This window comes from Neopsephotus bourkii, unplaced genomic scaffold (genome assembly GCF_033783945.1).
Source record: "Neopsephotus bourkii isolate Nb327-2 ecotype Australia unplaced genomic scaffold, CSIRO-AGI_Nbou_v1 NB_1250, whole genome shotgun sequence".
NCBI lineage: Eukaryota > Metazoa > Chordata > Aves > Psittaciformes > Psittacidae > Neopsephotus > Neopsephotus bourkii.
The window spans coordinates 1,748,004-1,763,201 of NW_026901735.1; the positions used below are offsets into that span (position 1 = coordinate 1,748,004).

Here is a 15,198-nt window from a genome sequence, read left to right on the forward strand (position 1 = left end):
CCCTTAGGACCAGCAGCCTGTGATAGAAGGGCCCAAGCAGACATCAGTTCTTTGGACAGCAGACCCAAGGACATGAGAGAGGAATCAGTTGAGGAGAATGCTCTCACTGCCACCACCTCCAAACTCAGCAGCTCCCACTAAGTTTCTACCCTCCTACTTAGTCTCTAAAATGGGAAGGAAAACACAACTCTGAATCTTCCCCTTCCCCCTACCAGAGATGATAACCCCTTGTTTAAACACCTCTAAATCCCTCAAAGACACAGGTGAGAGAACAGAGAGGTATCTTCCCTTAATGGGAAAGCTACAGACAATAACAGAAAGGAATAATAACTAAAAAGAAGTGGAAATGAAAAAGTCAGATAAGAAGAGCACACTGCCCTGCTGTATTTAACACAGGTTTTTGTCCTAGAGCACATGGAAATTAAGCACTCATAAATCACCTGCTGCACCCTTTTGCAACAAGACCCAGGTATCTCCTTTAAAGTGAGCAAAATCCCTATTAACATTAAAGCATTCTTACCGAGGCCATTTACCTGGATTCATCTTGTACACTGCTCTAGCACAACCATGTAGCAACACAGTGGTCTCACCAGCCTGTCCTGCAGATCTGCTCACGGTGATCGCAAGATAACTCTTAGGGGAGTACAGATCCCATTAAGAAGGCAGGGACCTGGGGAGCCCACAGCTCCAAAGGTCATCCTAAGCTCAGCAGTGCACTGCAAGCAACCCAAGCTTAACAGAAAGTATAGAAGACCAACTCCTTGCAGTTAGAGGCCAAGCTGATCTCAGCCTGCTGACAGCTACTGCTCCAGGTCTACTCCAGTCTGCCTCTGCAGCTCAGCCCTCCAGCCAGCCCATGACCAATAACCCCAGGATTTTTAGGCATTTACTTAAGTGCAAACCACACAGGGGAAACCACCCAAACACAAACCAATAGGACAATCAATCCTCAGCAACTCCAGATACAACACATACATACTTTCAGTTTCCCTCCCCTACAGGTCATTTTCCACATATACCAGCCATGGAAACTGTACCCTCACACAGATGCATCTTAAAGCAACATAGCCCTTCAATAAAATATCAAGCTGAAGACTACTAACCTCAAAGAGGCCTCTTTCCTGCGCCAAACTTGTTCCTAAACCATAATGCAAACCTCCTTATAGAAGACCAACTCCAAGACCAACTCTTTCAGGAGAGAAAATCAAGCTCTTCTCCGGGTGTGCCTATTTAAACTGCTGCTGGCTTCAGGTGTTGCCACTCTCCACTGATTGAGCCCTCTGCCCCTCCCCAGAGGCTCCTGACAACTCTGTGTTTGCCAGCTGAAGGTTTAATTGAGCTCAGTGCATCTCTTGAGGATGATTAACTGAAACCCCACACGTGGACAAGTTCATGGGTATCCCAGTTAGGCCTGTGTGCAAATCTAGATTGCCCCATGGATTCTACACATGTAGCAGTCACCTCTGATGCTGTGGTGACAAAAAATGGTTGGTTTTCATGCTGTCTACAGAAAACAGGTGTCAGCACCTCCAAAACCATCACTGCGAGATGATGGACATAGCGTTTTGATCGTTACTTGAACAGTATTTGAACAGGCAAACTTCAGCCTTCAGCGGGATATATCTGTCTCCTGTACAATTCCAGGAAAATAGAATCACCATTTGACAGAAGGGATACTACATGTACAACCCCATATATAAAAATCTAAAAGTCTAAATGACGATAAACTCTCATTTTCCTAAGGAAAAAAACAGTCTACCATTAAAGTAAAGCACCCTACCAGCTGATGGACAACTGATAGAATAGCTATAATGCTTTTTCCCAGTATGAGAAACTATAATCCATGATTGCCTGCATGATCAATCTGCAGATTGACAGAAAGATATGAACTATTTGTGTGATCAGAAAGGGGAAAAAGAACCTTCAAGCTGATACAGGTCAAACTATGGAATACCAGGGCTTGAGTAGGTCTGTAATCAGCCCACAAAAATGCCTCCAAAGAGTAAGATCTATAAATTAATGTCAATGCAGTTGTGCAGTGGGTCTGCAAGATGAATTAAAGGTTGACAGTGGTTTGCTCTCCTAAATGTTTGCAGTCCAGGGCTCCAAACAGTACAGCTTATGCTCTTCATCTATCAGCAGCTTATGTTTCTAAAGCAAAATACCCCAAAACTGATACGCCAAAGTACAAACTTCTCAGAAGACATTCTTCAAAAGCTAAAGGAGAATTGGATACCAGTGTTTTGCAGTTAAAAGTGCTGGCACTTTATAAAGAGCAGCCTTTTGTTAGAGACAGGAAGTTTAGTTTATTGCCTGGTGTATACAGTTCGCCCACCACATTATTTTGGGCTATTTTCATTCCTCACACAGTAAAGAGGAAATTCTAAGAACATTTCATTGCTTTTCTTTGTTTGATGAACAGCAAAGGTTTGCAGTTTACTCACCACTGGATTGCTTTGCTACTTCTGACATACAGTTTCACTTCACACAGATCCTCTGGAGGATAAAACATTTGTTCTTTATAAAAATCAGTTGTTTCTGCCCCATTCATTTTAAGTCCGTCTCTCACCCCCATCTTTCATTACTTCACAGAAGGAATTCCTGATACAAAACTGGGGAAAAAACCCCATAAACTGACACTTCTTTTTTTCCATCAGTAAAATTCAGGCTCAGAAACAGGCACCCTATGAAAACTTTCCTCCCCCTTGCAGCTTCCCCTGATCTTTTTCATACACAATCTGTAGCCGAATAAGAACACCACAGCTACAGTACAGTGCTAGTACCGATACAGTAACATTGCTCTTCTGAAGGGCATTCATTTTTGTCGAAACAAATGCTGCATCTCATGCACTGACTGTTATGATTCCATTGCCTTGCATAACATGGTTCTATGCAGCTGAAGTTATAAAGAGCCAGTCCATTTATTCTTCTACTTTTCATCAATGCACAAGGTTATGCCAAATGTTTTTATACCATTCTTGCCTAACAGAAAAAGAAAGGATTCCTCATAAAAAGTTTGGTTTCTAAAAAATGCCAAGCATTTAAACATTTATTAGAAACAGTTTTAGTTCCTCATTAATCTGAAAACGAAGTATTATTGATTTACAATGAGCAATTCATCCGATATCCATCGGCAGCATATAAAAACAGAGTCTGAGAATTCAGAAACGGGTGATGCCTGTTTGGCAGCAGCTTGCTATGTCCTGCCAATGGCATAACCTGTCCAACTGGATGGGAAACAGCCCTGCTCTTTCTGTGTGTTCTGCATGCTTGACTGTGTATGTCCCACAGATCGTAGGCTAACCCACATTTATTTTTATATTACAGGATCAGCAAGTCTATATTAGATCAAGGCTTGGGGGACTTTACAGATTGCTTAACCTCAGTCACCCAGGTTCTTAGTCACTCCAGTGTTGAGCATGGTAAAAATAGATAAATTACACAGATAGATTGACACAGAGACATACACATCTGTGCACATAGACATACATATCCCTAGGGCCTGATGGAACAACTCCAGTTGAGTACACTGAGCTTTGGATCAGGACCAACGTTAGTATACGATACAGACTAAGTGCCTCTGATCTCTGAAACCAGTTTTAAAGGCTAACATGGGGAGTGAGCCTCCATTCTGTGACCCTGGTTTTCCACCAGTGTAACTCTATTGGCTTTAGTGGCATGTAAAACCAACGTAATGAAGTGGAGAATTATGCTCACATTATGTTTTTTAAGTACCTTATTAGCCTGCATATTACACCCTTTTTAGTGAGTTGGCAGCTGTGCAAAGGACTCCAAGGACCTAATTCACTGAAGCTGATACGACTCTTCCCACTGGTTTTGGGTCAGGGCCCTACATTATTCTGCACGTTCTGGGGAGAGGATATTATAAAGTGGTACAGTAAAGGTAAAAGGGTGTTAATGAAAGTCCCCCGAGGAAGTCATGGCTTTCATTAGTCTGGAAGAGTTTTCCACAAATTAAAAATGTTTTTAAAAAAGACATTTTAAAGTGTGCCAAATGTTCCTGCACATGATTTTTTTCTTCCTTGTTACCATTAAAAAAGAACAAAACCCAACCAAATATTAGGAGAGAAAAAAAACAACATATATTTTCCAGCCTAAATAGATTTGTTTACAGCTCGTAACACACAGTAAGTGGATGGGGTGGGGATGGAAGGTAGGGGGCAGAGAGATAAGAGAAAGAAACACATCTGTGCCACCCCACCTCCTTAGCTGCGTGCTTGGCCCTGGGGGTGAATTGCCTGCCAATGCTGCTTGATCTTAACTCTTCCCTCTCACTCCTTTCAAGGCTGCCTACCTCTCAGAATCCTGTCTCTCAGCCTTTAGGGCTGCACCTGCTTTCCTCCTCTCTGCTGCCATTGGCCATGCATGTCTCTTCTGGTGGCCTCCTGTCACACCCAGCCCCATTGCCTGCACCAGCTTCCCACACACATGCACTTAATGAGCAGGCAGAGTAATTGCTTTCGTAACACTTTTCCCACAATGACATTTCTCAGTTTGCTCAGGCAGGATTAAGCGTTATGGTGCCAGTTCCTCGAGTCCTGTCTCAGCCCAAGTTCCCTCAATGGGTGCTTTGTCCAAGGAAGGACTGCTGGACCCATAGCTAGAAGAGGCTGGGAACTACAGAGCTATCAAAGACTGGATGCAAAATCCAGCTCCTCCATGATCTCCTGCCACCTCTTTGTTCCTCAGCTTTTGCAGAATGGAAATCAACAACAGAGACCTCCTCCACAGAAGAAGTAGGAGAGCAAATGCATCAAAGACATGGTGATGACCAGTTCCCGGGTCTCAACAAGCACCGGAAACACAGCTGAAATGAAAAAGAGAGTAACTAGCAACTTCCTGAATTTATGACAATCCTTGGCCAGGACTGCGAGCCAAATCCTTCAAAAGAAGATAGGCCAAGTTCCATTCATTTGATATGTCAGTATAAAAGTGGAGGCCAAAGGGCAACTGCAGATTTCAGAGCCTATGAACCATAAAATACTACTTGTCCAGACTTCTTCACAATGAACCCGGAAGATTCAGTTATGTTGATTTGACTCTTCCCTTCTGGCATTGGGTTAGGGCCCTAAGTTATCATGAGAAACCTATGAAGGGCTTCTGAAATCTGAAGGGCTGAAATCTGACAGAAGAATAATTGAAGGTTTTGATTACTATTGAAATGACAGTAGCTCCTGGAAACTCAAACAGATGTCACAGTCCAAAAGAGGAGACAATCACAGAGCAGGCAGCTGCAAATAGTTCTTGATCAAAGTAGGAGAAGAAAACGCAGGTGGGCTGAAGGTCATACAAGAGATGAGAGTGAGAAAGTTAAAATAAGCCCTAAGCCTCACATGTTACAGTGCTACATCCATTCTAGTGCACTGCTTGTCAGTGTGTTCACTCATACTCCTTGTGACTGTGTTTCTCTGGGTTTTGTTCAGCAGTACCCAGATAACTTTTCCTTTGACCATAGGCATGCTGCACAAGGAGGTAACATTCATTGGCATAGCTTGCCTGGACATTTTATGAGCTAATAGCTTGCTGAGGGTGCACTCAATGCCACTGTCCACATCGCTGACAAAGATGTTGCACAGGAACAGTCCCAGCACCAATGCCTGAGGGACATCACTAATCACTGGTTTCCACTTGGATATCAAGCCATTGATGGCAAATCTCTGAGTGTGATCATCCAACCGAATCCTTACCCACCACATAGGTCCATCCATCAAGCTCATGCCTCTCCAGTTTAGAGACAAGGATGTTGTTCAGGACAGTGTCAAATGCCTTTCACAAGTCCAGGTAGGTGATGTCAGTTGCTACTACCTTATCCACCAACACTGTATCCCCATCATGGAAGGCCATCTTATCTGTCAGGAACAACTTTTCCTTAGTCAAGATCCATTTCGGTTGTCACCAGTTGCCTCATTTTCCATGAGCCTTAGCACAGTTTCCAGAAGAATCTGCTCCATGATCTTACCAGGCACTGAGGTAACAAACCAGACTCTAGTTCCCCGAGTCTTCCTTTTATCCCGTTTTAAAAATAGAGGTTATTTTTCAAGCAGGTAACCCTTGAATATTATGCAGCTTTCTTGAGCCCCTTTTCCATCCAGGAATTTATCCCATGGTACCCTACCAAACAAAACCCTGAAGAGGCCAAAGTCTGCTCTCCTGAAGTCCAGGGTAGTGAGTTTGCTGTGCACTCTCCTCGCTGCCCTGAGGATCCTGAACTCTACCATTTCATGGTCACTGCAGCCAAGGTTGGCCTTGAGCTTTACATTCCCCACTAACCTCTCCTTGTTGATGAGAACAAGGTCCAGCACAGCACTTCTCCTCATTGATTCCTCTGCCACTTGGAAATTATTGTTCATGCGTTCCCAGAAGTTCCTGGATTGCTTGCCCCTGCTGTGTTGTCCATCCAGCTGATATCAGGGTAGCTGAATTCCTCCAGAGCTTGTGAATGTGAGCCTGCTCCTATGTGTCTATAGAAGGCCTCATCCAGTTGGTAATCCTGATGGGATGACCTGTAGCAGATCCCCACTGTAATGTCCCCTGTCCCTGCCCTCCCTTTAATCCTGACTCTTAAACTCTTGGTTGGCTCCTCATCCATCCTCAGTGGAGCTCTGTGCACTCCAGCTAGTCACTGACATAGGGGGCAATACCCCCTCCTCCTCTCCCTGCCTGCCCTTCCTGAAGAGCCTGTATCCTTCCATTCCAACACTCTAATCATAGGAGCCATCCCACCATGTTTCTCTGATGCCAGTGAGATCATAGCCCTGCAGGCGTGCACACGTCTCTAGCTCCTCTTATTTATTCCCCATGCTATGTGCGTTTGCATAGAGGCATTTAAGTTGGGCTCCCAGTGAAGCTGACTTACTGGCTGGAGTGGCTTACTGTCATACTGCGATCCAAAATATATATTCATTTTCATGCCAGAATATGGATGTAATTTGGGAGGTTCACATTTTCTTTTGAGGCACAGAAAGTGCCTGCTTCAGTTTCTCCTCAATCAAATTATTTCCTGATAGCTTGGTTCAGTTAACAAAATACAAAGAAGAAAAGCATCAATTCATAAACCTCTACATGAAATATTGCTTGTGACACATCATGAATACAAGATGTCATATCCTCAGAAATCGATGATATGAAAGCAGCAACCTTATGATTTCAAGAGCTAAAGAAGGACTTTGGTTCCACCCTGTATGATGTAGTAAAGGGAAGCAAATCCAGCCTAATTTTACATAAATTAGGGTTTTCATTAGGAAAAAAAGATAAAATGTCCAAGAAATATTTCTTGATAACCCCTTGTTTGCAATTTCAGCATCCCTACAATAATTTTAGGTGAAATTTATCTTAACGAAGATGTTCCTACACAAGCTCTCATACATCAGCACTTAGTCCTTCTCCTTCCAGTTATATGCCACTCTTTGCATGATGAAAAACAAGGAATAACCGAGCTTAGCTGTACCAGTAATGTACAAAGCAATGGGTGAATGAAAACCTTGTACTTCTGATTTGGTATTCTTTTGAATCAACTGCTGCTATTACTCACTCACCCAATAATAACATTGCATCAGAAGCTTAGTGAAGACAAGAGGAAGGAATTTATCATTGAAAAGGTGAGTCTGAAACACTGCCAGTCCTCACAGAATTTTCTTGACTGAATGATAGACATACCACAACATGTCTTGACCATGCCACAGACAACCCTCCGTGTAACACAAACACCTACTTAGCGTCACTGGATCCTATGACTTACGTCAACGTGACTACTTGCATGAATGCAGATTACTCACATGAATAAAGGATTGAGACTTCAGTCACCACAGAGTCTGGAGACCCTGTTGATACAAGACACAACATGGAAGTGTAGCCATTAAAAAGTCTACAAAGTAGGCTACAGTTAAAACACTGGCATTTGAAATGTTAAGGGGGTGTGCAGAATTTTCCATTTAGGGTGGGAAGGAAACACATTGTCTCTAATACTGATGTGTTTCAACTATGAAAACACTGGGGTTTCTTGAATATGACCCCTGGATTGTGCTGCTGCAGCAGTGTGAACCTTAATCAGTGCAACATTTTAGCTGGCCATGATAATTACAAAGCAGGCCCAGAGGTCAGTCAGGCTATTTTCACACCAAAAAAAAAAGGAGTATACTTTTATATATTTTTATATATTATATATAAAAAAAGAAGAAGTTCTATACTGTGAGGGTGGTGAGGCACTGGAATGGGTTGCCCAGGGAAGTTGTGAATGCTCCATCCCTGGTGGTGTTCAAGGCCAGGTTGGACGAAGCCTTGAGTGGCAGGGTTTAGTGTGAGGTGTCCCTGCCCACGGCAGGGGGGTTGGAACTGAATGATCTTAAGGTCCTTTCCAACCCTAACTATTCTATGATTTTATGATTCTATACATTTTTCTAGTGGATCCAAGGTTTGGCATCAGATTATTACTATTACAGTTGCTATTAAGCTTGAACCTACAGGCCAAACCCAAGACCCGCTGTATTTATTCCTGCTTGTGGGAATCCCTAGGATTTCTACAAGTCTAAAAGTAAATCAAAATGAAAAAGTAGCCGAAAGAAATCTGTTACAGCGCTTTGTACCGCATCTGTCAGCTCAGGATTGATGAAATGTTTCATTTTCATCTCTTGAGTCAGCCCAGATTTTTGTTTCAAGATGCATTTCCCAGTGGCACAGCGTTGCTTCCCAGGTATGTTACTTAGGGAATCAAATGCTCTCCTTGCTTCTAAACTGTGCATTATCGTATCCTTAGCCCTGAGAAGAACTCCTCTCCCTTTAGGTAGTAAGGTAAAAGCACACTTCTTTTTATGCACACTGTTGCTGTCCTAATAACTCCATCTTCCATCACAGTAGGGAGAGATTCTATAACTTGTGGTAGGACAAACTGAAAAAAGACTCTAGTTATGATAAAATTGAATCCCTAAATCCTGCTTAACCCTTGGCCCCATAAATATGATCAGAAAAGAAAATGGAAATCATTTACATATTGACCAGTACTGAAGCAAAATAACATCCTCTACTATTTTGGTTTTATTTTGATTGTAATAAACTAGAGACACGTTGATTCTCTTGCTATAGTATCAGAAGTGTATTGGGCACTGTGTAACGTAAGAATACACATTCCTTACTGCTAAGTCTTATCTGGCACCCACTTTGTTTCTGTTAACTCATTCATTTCTCATAGGGATCACCAAAGAAGCAGTACTTGAGCAGGATTCAGCAGCTGTGGGCTCCAGACTTGGGCACACGTTCATGTTCACTGCCAAGCACATTTTAATTTGAGACCCTAAGTGATCCAGTTTGCTCTCAATGTTCTCAGGGGGTCTGACGGAATATTTCCATTCTCCCACATTCATCTGAAATTCCCAAATGGCTCTCAAAGTCTGAGACACCAACAGCAGTTGATCCCTATGAAGGACAGGGCAGGCAGTAGCAGTGCAAGCCCTTTTCCCTATGCAATGCTTTCTCCTCTGCTCATTGAGAGACTCCAGCTCTCCCAGCCAACATCATGTGCATGCCAGTGGGCCAGAACATGGGCAGTGAATCGCTCCAGGTTATTCTCCATGAGGACCAAGGGTCTGCTTCCCCCAGAACATTTCTGATTTCTTTGGTGTTATTAAAAATGAGCAGTTCCAGGCCTGCAAGCCAAGCAGTTTACTCACTGTACCATTTAATTCTCATATTTCTTGACTAATATAATCCATAAGGGCCACAATTTGTTAATTTTGCACTCGGTCAGGCTTTTTGCCCTGTTTAAACTTACATTGCAGACATCATAATTTTCATATAACAAACAGGGACAGGACCTTTGCTTTACTTCAAATATTCTGGATAAAAGTCTGTCCCAGCAAAGCAATTTTCTCTTAATATTAAGAACCTGAGAAACTTTTTTCATTTCTTTTAAAAATGGAACAGAGTAACCAGCTTCCCATTTGGTGGTGATTATCCTTTTCATGATCTATATAGTGCTTCCCACCATCTATTCTTCCTCTCTGGTGAAAACGTCCTTCACTTGGAAGAGTGTGCACATGCAGGCAAGAATGGTAAGATTTGCCTATATGATGCTTTTTCTACCTTAAATGAGCTGCCTGTCTGTTAGGCAATTAGGGTGAACAGTAAATATTTGCAGCTTTGAACAAGCATCTGGGGAGAAGTCATTACAGCTCTCTAAATTACCTCAAATTGATTTGCAATCAATTAACTTGAGGGAGAAATGGGTAGCATAGTCGAAGAGGAGAAGCTGAACTCCCTAATGGCCTGAAGTGGTATAGCAGTCAGCAATCAACCACAAACAACGGGGCATTCAACCTGCCGAGTCCATTGAAGCCTATTCAGCACTCAACCTCTTATAGAACTGGGTCTTTAACGTCTTTTAAGACCCCATGAAAAGTTCAGATATTCTGATACAGGCACTTTTTTTAACAAAGATGAGTCAGTTCTGTTAAGAGTTGTTAATGACATAAAGACCACAGGTTTCTGAGTCATGCATATGCATATGCAATAATGTTCTTTACCGGAAACATAGCATTGATGTATGCAGATAAAGCTAGATACAGATGCAGACAAATGATGGCATGTGATGGTATAAAGGCTTCACTGGCAATGGTTTGAGAAAGCTGAATTGCTCACAATTAGGGAATTACGCAAAATGTCCTCAAGGAGTGATGATGTTATATATTTCAGAAAAATTATTATACACTTACTTCAGATCTCTACTTTTCTCTTAACCTCTGCCTTTTAAACCAAAGTGTGTTCTTGACAGATAAGCAATGCAGTTCACACTCTTCCTGACCTCATCTCAGGGCTGTTCCTGAATAATCAAGATTCCTGAAAACTCCTGAAGTGACATCAGCAGATTCCTCATTTATTTAAAATCACATTTTGGAAGTACTGGTACAGTTTGGTGACCAAAATAAGAAGAGAGAATTCCATGACCAGCAAGTGCTCTTTGGAAGAAAAGGAACTGAAGAGTGCAGAGTTCTCCCTGAAGTCAGTCGCTGTGTGCTCAGTGCTACTGGAAATCTCACAAGCTGAGTTTCAGCAGTGAAAACAATCAAACACTTGCCAAAAATCTTTTTATAGACTTGCAGAGGATTAAGAGTAATCACAGCTGTATTGTTAAGAGGGCTCCAATTAAATGCAATCAATCTGATTAGTTTATGTCTTAACCTTACCATCATTTTACCATCCGTTTTTTATGTCCTGCAGATTCTAGATGCTGATAGGTTGCCTCAGTTCCCCATTTTTTCCATTACCAAGGTTTCATTATGCACGTTAAGCATGTTTCCATTTGCCTGAGGTACACCAGGGGCAGGGAAGCATTTTTCAAAGATAACTCATTTAATATTAAATGTCAAAATATTACTCACTTCTTTAGCAAGATCATGCAGCTGCAACCTGGAGAATTAATTTGGGATGGTGTCTCTGTGGAGTTCAGGGCGTTGGTCTAAGCATACCTTTTGCTAAACAAAAAATCATTGACTTACCCAGAATGTAAAACATTGTATGGAACTAACTAAAGGGCAATAATGGAAAGCTAAGTATATAAAGGAAGTGGGTTTTTTAAGCCAGAAATGCTGCCATTAATTATGGTTAAAACAACCAGGGGAACTTTTCATTACATAAAGTAATGAAATAAGTCCATTAGCATGATAACAGAAAAAGTGGAAATGACTGTAGGCTTTGTTTGGAAGATTATCACCATAGCATTTCCCTTCTGCACAAGCAATCAAGAACCCATTGAGGAAAAGAATCATGAATACCCCCCACATTACAGACAGAAAATTGATGTAGGAATAAAAAAGCAGGCTGATTGTTTATACACTTGCTTCCTGTGTTTCATTGGAGGTAATTCCTGATTTATATTCATGTAAATCAGGTTACAGACAGCCCTTAAACATGACCAAGGATCTGTGTCAACAGAGTGAACCATCACCTGATTCTCTTCATCTCAGCTTGGAGAATGCATAACAAAGCCTTCTTCTTCATGGGAAGACCTGAATTATAGGCTGACTTATTGCCTGCACAGACAATTCTTTCAGGAGCAATAGAAGTTGTTCCATAATTGAACTTTGTTCATTTGTCAAAAGAATGAAAGAAGATGATAACTGCAAAGTCCTTATGTGGAATTCATTGTCTACGTTTCTATTTGGGGATAAGGCTTGAGTGTTGTGGGGTTTATTTCTAAGTTTTTCATTATGAATTTAGCCAATTCCTTTTTTCTATATAGTATCAAACTAGAAAAGAAATCTTTTTCAGGGCTCTCTAAACACCCATTTAGAGATCTTCTACACATAAAAGCTATTTCAGAGAAAAAGCAGAGTGAATTTCATACAGAATTGCCATACTTGTGAATAAAACTATATGCAGCTACTTCAATTTTGTATTCAGAACATCCAAAGTGGCTGTCAGTCAGAAGCAATAATTCTGCTTCCAACTTACATCCTTTCTTCTCTTGAAAACTTTCAAGAGTCTTTAAACCCAAACTGACCAATCCACAATTCAGTGAATTAACAGACATTTTGCAGTAGGCAAAACATAGTTACCTTCACTGATTTGCTCATTTGTTTATTACAGAAGCCATGTGAAACTTGTTTTGCTAAAAAAGCAGGTGAAGCGGGGAGAAATGAAGTTATTTCAAAAGGCATTTGAATGTGATACCATTTTGCTTATAAAACAAGATAAGGCCAAAGTACTCTTTAAAACTATATGCAAATCCACAACCCATAAACATTTTAGTCCTGTCTCGTTCTGTCATTTTGCAAAACAGCTCATGCAGGTAGGCTTATTCACAGGACCTGAAGTTTCTTCCTGAAATCCAAGACCTGCAGAAGGCTTTTTAAAGTGTTCTTCTTTTAAGTCTTCCCACTCTGTTCTGTGTCTTCTACCAGATCATCCTTGGCAGTGTTCAAGGCCAGGCTGGACAGGGCCTTGAGGAACCTGGTCTATTTGAAGGTGTGCCTCCCATGGCAGGGGTTTGGAACTAGATGAGCTTAAGGTCATTTCCAACCCAAACCATTCCATGATTCCATCTTTCTGTCTGGCTTAGAGAGACCTTTCTTTAACCCCATGGCTTCCTCTCAGAATCTTTATTTTGAAAATGGCTGCCATTGAGTCCCTGGGTAATTTTTGGTGCCCCAATGTGTTCTTTTGGGTTCCCCTGTATTTTTTCTTTGACCCTCTGCCTGCAAAGGAAAGCAAACACCTCAAGAATGCTCTTGAGGTTTGCTCTACAGCTCCCTTCTAGCGCTGGCTACAAGCCAGACTTCTAGGTGGGGCCTTATAACCCCAGGATGAACTAAGATAAATTCGTAGCACTAGCAAGAAGCTGGGGATGGAATACTGGCTTCTGCTTCAGAAAATGGCATGCAAAAATACAAATGGCTTCTTTATGGCGATGCAAACCTGAGATCTGAAGTTATACCTGATAACTATCTTGTACCAGTTGCTATAACTGGCACAGTCCTAGATAGTAAGACACGTAGCACAGTGATGGATACAACATAAATACATTGCTTTTCCTACAAAATTATAACCTCTGGGGTGCACTTCATGGACATCATACACGTTGGCACAGCCACGAGCATACAAGAAATTAGTTTCCTTCTTCTGACAGGTCTTTGATTTGTCTTTCACTGTGATTTGGCTCTCACAAATATTGCCATTAGATGTTCCAAGCCATAAAAGCTTTATAGCACAAATGTTCAGAGAATCCTTTTCCCTGGTACACAATAAAGATGAAATACAGAGACTCCTCTAGTTCCTATGCAAAGACTAGGAAAGGAAAGTGAGCAGGGAAGAACCGCTCTTAACCAAGTAGAACTCCCTCAGAGGACTCATTCAAGTAGAAATATTTCCACACTCTCCTTTCCTCTATCCAACTGGCAATGTTTTCATTTATGTCCAATCCACACATGCTTGTATAGGAGCTGATGGCAAAATCCCTGAAATTGAGACATATCTGTTTAACTTTAGTAATAAAACTAACATAGTGTGGGGACATAGAGATGACGTTTGGTCTGAAGGGCTGGTAACGGAGCTGCAGGTATACAACCAGCCCAGCTTTCCAGAAGAAAGCTACATTTCCCAAAAGCCCACACAAACAAAGCAGATTCTCACATTGAAATGGTTCAGTTTTGCAGGTCATACAAGCAGTTGGGAAAATGCAGCTCTATGCTAGTTCCAACACTGTTCGGTGGCTCCTCACGCTGGCACTGCTCTTCCAGCTGACAAGGAACATCACCACACCCTACAAAATGCATTACACAGTACAGTGATTATGCATGTTAAAGAAAGAATCATTGCTGCAGGAAAAAATCAGCCTTAATTATAGGTGAGTGAATAAATTCATCACAGTGTCTCTCCATTTAAACATTTACATTTTGTTTCTTTCAAATTTTTAATACATCTCTGACAAGCACTTCTTTACAGTACTTCTCCTTTAATATTCACAAGCTGGTAATGACCAAAATTCCCTGGGATAAGTGTTTGCATTCAGACTGATTCCTTTCAGAACAGTTCAGATGCCCCATAGGAGTTGACCCAATCTGCTTGGCATCTTGTCTTGTCTCTTAGAGTGGTCAGCATCAGATCTTCTGAAGGAATTGATAAGGTCTCAGTTGCTGCAACATATAGTAATTTAATTGCCTCAGAGGACTCATCCTTGTCTTTACAGTCAGGTATTGCCTTAAGGCTGGATGCTTAGTATTCCCTCTCTAATGTTGTCATAAACAATTCTAATTCTAGAGATGCTTTTTGTCCATGAATAAGTAATCTGCACTTAAGCTGAAACTCCTACATGTGGAATATTAACATGACATGGCATATTGGTTGGATTTCTGTTCAAACATTTGCTCTTGACAAATATTTTCCCTGGTAAACTGCGGGCACTAAATATTGTCACAAACCAAATATAAATGAATTCTGGATACCACTCAAAAAACCTACTCAGTTTTGCACGTGTAAACTAATTTTTCAAGAATCTATTTCTTATTTTTACAGATTGTCTAATAACATCATGTTTTCATTGTATTTATTTGGCTTCGTGATCGATCCGTTTCACTGCTTGACACATGGCAAATCAGACTATTCTATTTTGACAAGGTGGCTCCACTGAGAATTTAGACTTTAAACAGCAGGATTTTATTCCAGCCACCATTTTATTACATCAAAAATAAA

The 15,198-nt window shown here is 41.3% G+C and overlaps 1 long non-coding RNA gene across 2 annotated transcripts in view; it reads right to left on the minus strand.

Moving 5' to 3' along the window:
• Positions 1 to 1,181, minus strand: part of LOC133218485 (uncharacterized) — a 187,577-nt gene extending 186,396 nt beyond the window's left edge. For both annotated transcript variants that reach the window (XR_009727178.1, XR_009727177.1), the window contains exon 1: positions 1,145 to 1,181. This is a non-coding gene — a long non-coding RNA (uncharacterized LOC133218485). The remainder of the gene's footprint in view (positions 1 to 1,144) is intronic.
• Between the last annotated feature and the right edge of the window lie 14,017 nt (positions 1,182 to 15,198).